This window comes from Leiobunum rupestre, chromosome 4, assembly GCF_980474605.1.
Source record: "Leiobunum rupestre chromosome 4, qqLeiRupe1.1.hap1, whole genome shotgun sequence".
NCBI classification, from domain to species: Eukaryota; Metazoa; Arthropoda; class Arachnida; order Opiliones; family Sclerosomatidae; genus Leiobunum; species Leiobunum rupestre.
In genome coordinates this window covers 20368956-20375773 of record NC_143387.1, presented here as the reverse complement: position 1 = coordinate 20375773, position 6818 = coordinate 20368956, and the positions used below count along the sequence as shown (strand labels likewise).

Here is a 6818-nt window from a genome sequence, read left to right as displayed (position 1 = left end):
AAAATTAATCGGAAAAACAACGTTTTCTTCGATAAAAAGCTAAAATTTTCCGAATAATTCATGTTTTTTAATCATTTTCCGAAATATTAACCGGTAAATTTCTATGTTTACATTTTTTCCCCGAAAAAAATCAATTTAATCATGGCTAATGATTAACCTTCCCCGACCTCTAATCTGAGATTTAGAACGTACGAATTTCAAATTATACGTTTCACCATTAACATTTTTAGGTTACTGAGAACGTCCGAAATTTTACAGGAAGCGAGAAATACTACGTACATGTAGGCCTGACTGAAAATCGCAAATAGAATTGAATCAGTTTTCATGGACCTGGTTTAAAGTGTTATTTCTTTGTATACCAATTGGGAATCTATCAACTATTTTGTTGTTTATTATTGAATTATAAATTAAACCATGAAATAAAGTTTTGGTTAAAATTGGACGAACTAAATTTAAATTAAATATAAATTTTCCACAACCAATTATAGACTATTTATCGAAATTTAAAAGAAAACGTTCTTACAGCAAATACCAGATGGCGTTATACAATTGGGAAAATGGAGAGTTTAGGAAGTAGATCGTACGTTCTCGATGACCCGAAAGCGTAATTGGTTGTACCTAATCAAAACAATTTCAAAAACCTACGTTCGTACGTTCTCGGTTAACAAGAAATGTTTTGGTTGATATGAAATATTGGATAGTTGAATGTCTGTCGTCAACGGGAATATCCCTACTGTACTTTTTTCGATTTCGTCGGCGGTTGAGCCACAAAATACCTCTTTACGAAATATTTTCCGAAGATAAATAAGAGATAACTATTCATAATGGCCGTACTAATGGCGATGCGCAAAGAGGTGCTGCACCGCTTTCCGCTCAAAATGACGGTCGAGCAATAAACGGACGTCAAGACGCCTATGACGAACTGCAAGATTTGCATCGACGTCACGGCGAAAGCGAACGATTCCGGAACGTCGACTTTGGTAGCTTTGAGGGTGAAATAGGAATACATGACCGCGTGCACGGAGTAGTTCATGATGCAGGTCCATCGGAAGAGACCCGGCCGCTCGCTGAAGAAGAACCAGACGATGACCAGAGTGGCCACGTGGTGGGTGAGGTGCAGCGACGTCACCCTCTTCCTGAGGACGACGAAGACTGTGTCCGCCAACTCGGCGACTTTCGAGAAGGCGAAGATCGAGATCCAGAAGGCGGAGACGCTGTTCATGCGCGAGTTGCACACGGAGGTCTCCAGTCCGTATTCCTTGAGGACGTACAAGAGTTCCGGCGTGCCCCGGCACATGCCGCAAATGCTGAAGATGGACACGGCGAAGTTCCACCACATGACGTGCGTCCTGACATTCACCGGCGGCCTTCCCTTCATGTACCGTTGGAGGCCGAATATCAGCAGCAAGTAGACGGACGCGATGTACAACGACACGTGCCAGTTCCGCTCCATCCAGCGACTCACGTAGTCGAAGTCGTGGTTCTTTTCGAAGGGCAGCGAAAAAGCGTAATGCGGGTAGCCGTTGTAGTTAGAGGAGTTAAAATCGCCCAGCATTTCGACACTCATTTTCGGAAATGTTTCCAATTAGACGCGTTTATTGGGAGCGAACGGCGAACCCGGCGACGATATCCAGCATTCAATCGCGAGGTTCAATTGAAAAATAATTTCGCTGAAACTCGTATCTCGAAAGGCGATCGAGAGGAGCGCTATTTTCCGAAGACCTTCTGGGTCGGCGTTTCACTTGGAATAATTCTCGTTCGCGGATAGATATAGAGCTATACGACGAGATATTTCAAGGACGAATATTTAAAAACGCTATTACACCTTCGCCGTACCTAATTCCAGCCATTCGCGACCGTAATCTTTTGGGGTTTCCTGATCGTCTTTATCCACCGAAGACGGAATTCTTCATTATTTACGAAGAACAGCTTCTTAAAGATTTTCGTTTCCTTCAAACGCGCCAGAAATAATTAACCGAATCGATCTGTGCAAAATTCTCCTAATTCAAAATTTCGTTATATTATTTTGCACCTTTATTTAAGTGGTTCAGTTTACTGATCTCGCAAAATCAGGTTCACCTAGAGTAAATTTAAATATAATTAGGCTTTACGTCATACGCGTGAACGGTATTTAATTTTTTTATAATTATCTTTAAACAAACGCTTGAAAAACAATAACCATCAAGTATTTTCTAAGTAGCTAAATTTATTAGTGTACCGGGTTCTCGATTTTTTAATTTATTTTTTAAACAAATTATTTATTTGGGATGGTGGGGTGGCACTTTCTCCTCGCAGCGAGAAGAACTGAGTTCGAACCCAGTTTGCGGCACTAGATGAAAAATAGCATAATATCCTTTCCCGAAAGGCTTGCGCGTTATCTCTCCACTGGTTAAAGGGGGTTTTCCCTCGAGTTCTTCGGTTTTCCCTCGAGTTCTTCGGCTTTCCCTTTCCATAAAAACTTGTTGAGGCTAACGGTAATAGCTAGTGTAGGAAGCGGAAATGTAATTTTAAATTAATATTACTTATATTTAAAGCAACTGTCGGCTCTATCATTGCCACCGGTATTAGAGATACCAATGAATCTATACGATTATTCTAAAAAACGACTTTAATGGAGAACGTGGTGCCATCTATTAAAGGCAAGGAAGCTAAAATTCGAAATAGCGATACAATATCGTCGTCACAAAACCATTGTAGAGTATTATAATTAGACAACTTCTACTTAACCTAAATTAAATATCCCATATAAAATATATTGTTAAAAATTACTATAATTTTAGTTATTGACAAATTTACAAACGAGCCAATCAACGTGAGGTATACGTTTAAGTCCCGCCTTTTGGGTCAAAAAGTAGCTTAAGTATCAGGTTTTGATTTCGACGCTAGTGACATCTGTTGAAAAATAGTTACTTCACGTCTTGCCGACACTTGCTTTAATTACTAATTAGAAGCTAAACATATAAATTTAATATAATTACCGATTATAATTTCATTTAATTACCGATTAAAATTTTATTTAATTACCGATTAAAATTTTATTTAATTACCAATTAAAATTTTATTTAATTACCAATTAAAATTTTATTTAATTACCGATTAAAATTTAATTAAATTACCAATTAAAATTAAATTTACTTACCTATTAAAACTAAATTTATTTATGAATTAAAAACTTAATTTCATTATGAATTAACATCGAAATTTAATTACTACTACTAAATTTATTTTAGTTTGCTCTAAACTGTTATTGTTATAGCCTACTTTTGCACATATTCCCTCGCTTCTCGTTTTTCTTTCGTCGTTTTTCCCCCTTTAATTGATCATCAAACTTATTGCGAACATTCCCCTTTTATGACAGTCCTTTTTATTAGCTTTTGTAGTCCCCCCCCCCTTTTTGTCGCGTGTTAACGTCTCGTGCCTCACGTCTTTAATATTTTTTAAACATTTTCAAATTGTCTGTTAGTCTTAATTAAGTTTTTGGCCTTGAAGGCCTATCGGCCGAAGTACCGCAAATTTTTCCCCAATAAAGCTTAGTTTTCTCCCCCACTTCTTGGTCTCTTTACTTGTTCGCGTTTTTACTCCTCACTCTCTAGACCATTGGTGGTTCTCACATATTCATAAATACAATTGTAAAAGGTGATTTAAATCAATGATTGATTCAAATAAACACTTGTTTGAAATGGCTTATTTAATTCAACCTGATTATAATCAGACAACTCAGTTACAACCTTAGAAATGGTAAAATTCATATTCGATTGGTGCACAGATATCAATATTATTTTGAGTAATTTCCTGAAACTGCAAAAAAAGGAACTTGTTGGCGTCAAGGTAGCTTACAAAAATAGTAAAAACCATAAAATATTTGACTATCAAGATGATAATATCGATTTGTTTTCGCCAAAACTGGGCTGACTACTTTTGGTTAAGTTGGGCTAAAATGAGCGGAAATTGTTTCGGAATAATTTTGTTTTTCCGTCCATTTCACGCCCGGGAATTTGTCCTTCTGAGATTAATAATTCGCTTTTCTTTTTAGAAATATTTCATTTAGTATTTCGTAACGCCGCCAATATTTCGGAAAATATATATTTACCATAGTTTAATTTCTGAGCGAAATCTCTGATATTACGGCCGGTGATCGAGAATTTGTGCCAAGTTGGATTTTTCGTTCGGAATAGCTTAAGTAGTAAGCTATTAATTATAATAATTAATAAACTTAATTTTAAGGCTTGTTGTTAAGCTTGCAGTTTAATTTAATTAGAAGATTAAAGAGTTTAACAAATTGTTAAGCGGTACTATATTCGTAGTTATAATCATAGATTAAGAAAGATCTTCGTTAAATTTGCATGTATTTTAAAAACATTTTTATTTAGGCTAGGCCCATGTCTGACGAGTTTCGCCTAGTTTGGCTAGCCATTTTCAGAGCGTTGCCTACATTAATCGTAGCCAGCGTTCAGAGAGATGATTTTCTAAATTATGTAATTAGTATTTTATATTATATAATTATTATTTTTATATTATATAGGCCTAATTATTATTTTATATTATATAATTATTATTTTTATATTATGTAGGCCTAATTATTATTTTATATAATTATTATTTTTATATTATATAGGCCTAATTATTATTTTATATAATTATTATTTTTATATTATATAGGCCTAATTATTATTTTATATTATTATTATTTTTATATTATATAGGCCTAATTATTATTTTATATTATTATTATTTTTATATTATATATTATATATATATATAATATTGTATAATTACTATTTTTGTATTATATATTTATATTATTGTATAATTAATTATAATTATTTCATTTTAAGGCGGTACACTAGCCAGTGTCGACCATTATTCCATATATAGTTTAGAAAGATATTTTCCAATTTTTTGATTATTTCATTAGGAAAGACAATTACTGTAACGAAATACCATAAAACTGACATTTCGTTATTACAAATTAAAGCTTTTGATTTCATATTTAAATTTGTTTCGGTTTTAGATTTAGCTAGGATATTACACTCTATTTGGTTTGTTTTTATATTATTTAAAAATTTGGTATTTAAATTGGATTCATTATGAAATTCTACGTCTAAAATTTTAATTTTTTCGTTTGAAAATGAAATATCCAGTGGACAATCAGTTCTAGTTTTCCATGAACCAATCCATAAACCATTACTTTTATTTAAATTAAATTTAGAATTACTTATTGTTTCGAATCTATTAAATCGAATTCTTTAAAACGGTAAAACCGTCTTCTTTGGTTATGAAAATATTTACATCATCAGCGTAGCTAGGAGTTATTAGCGGTCGATTTAAAAAACTTAAATTTATTGAAAAAGGACGTAATTTTGGCCTTAGATGACATAGTAGTGGTTCGATAGCTAATACAAATAACATACTAGATAGGGGATCTCCTTGCCTTATTTCAGTAAATATAAAAATTTTTGCTGTTAACGTATTGTTTAATTTTACTCTGGCGAAAGCATTTTTATAAACTGTTTTAATGAAATTTAATAGAATTCCATCGAAGCCAAATTTTTTGAGAACCGCAAATAAATAGTCATGGTTTATCCTATCGAAAGCTTTTTCCAAATCCAATGAGACCAGTGACAATATCCAAATTGTCCCTTATATTTCTACCGGGAACTGAACATGTGTGATCTTGATGAATTACGGTGGATATTACAGCTTTGAGTCTATTTGCAAGAATTTTAGCTAGTATTTTATAATCGGTTTTGAGTAATGAGATTCCACGCCAATTCCGTAGATTAGAATGATCACCTTTTTTGAAAAGTAAAGTTATAATAGCTTCGTGAAAGGATTCTGGAAACTTGTTGTTTTCTATGCACAGATTAAAAATATCGCGCAAAATTGGTACGAAAAAAAGCGAGAATGTTTTATATAGTTCAAAGGAAATTCCATCTTTACCTGGGGATTTGTTGTTTGGCATTGAGTTTATAGTTTCTTTGACTTCTAAATTTGTAATTTGTTTGTTTAATTCTTCTTTTTGTTCATGTGATAACGTTGGAAGCGGACTCAAATATTTTTCAATATTTTTGATTTCGATATTACTTTTTCGAAAAAAGTTTGTGTAGTATTTATGTACTTCTGAGAAAACATCCACCGGATCAGTAGTGAGTTGGCCATTACTTTTGATTACACGAGTCAGTTTATTAATAGATTTTTGATTTTCTTTTTGTAATAGTAGCTTGCTTGGTATAATAGTTTGTAGGTTCCATTCCATTTTAGATCTTATTAAAAGTGCTTTAGCTCTTTCTGACTCGATAAATTGCGCTCTTTTAAAAAAAAATTTGTCTGATATTATCGTTTGTTGTTTTTTCTAGTTCAAAGTTAAGTTTAATTATCTCCGTGTCTTCTCTATTTTTATTGTTATACGTTAATTCTTTGGTTAATGTTTTTATATTTAGTTTCAATGACTCCCACCACTTAAATTTGTCGTAAATATTGTATGGTATGTTCTTAGCCCATTTCTTTAGATTAAATTCTAATATTTGCTTGTAGTTTTCCTCGCGTAGTTGTGGAGTATTTAAACACCAAATATCTGAGCATCCTATTATTTGGTTATTAACCTCTACATTTAGTTGTAGAACTAATGGAAGATGATCTGACTTTGATCCACCGCAATAAATTTGGGTTCTAATTAACATAGGTGATAGAGATCCTGATAAGTCTGGCTTTTAAATTTTTACTACTACCCCACGTGAAACGAGTTGCCTCATTGTTTTGAAGATCTGCGGCATCGATTAAGTTATTTTTTATTAATAGTGCATTTAGTCTCCTTACTA

General features: G+C 33.0%; 1 pseudogene; it reads right to left on the bottom strand.

The window, feature by feature from the left end:
- Positions 1-696: 696 nt before the first annotated feature.
- Positions 697-1810, bottom strand: LOC149946590 (very long chain fatty acid elongase 6 pseudogene; annotated as a pseudogene).
- Between the last annotated feature and the right edge of the window lie 5008 nt (positions 1811-6818).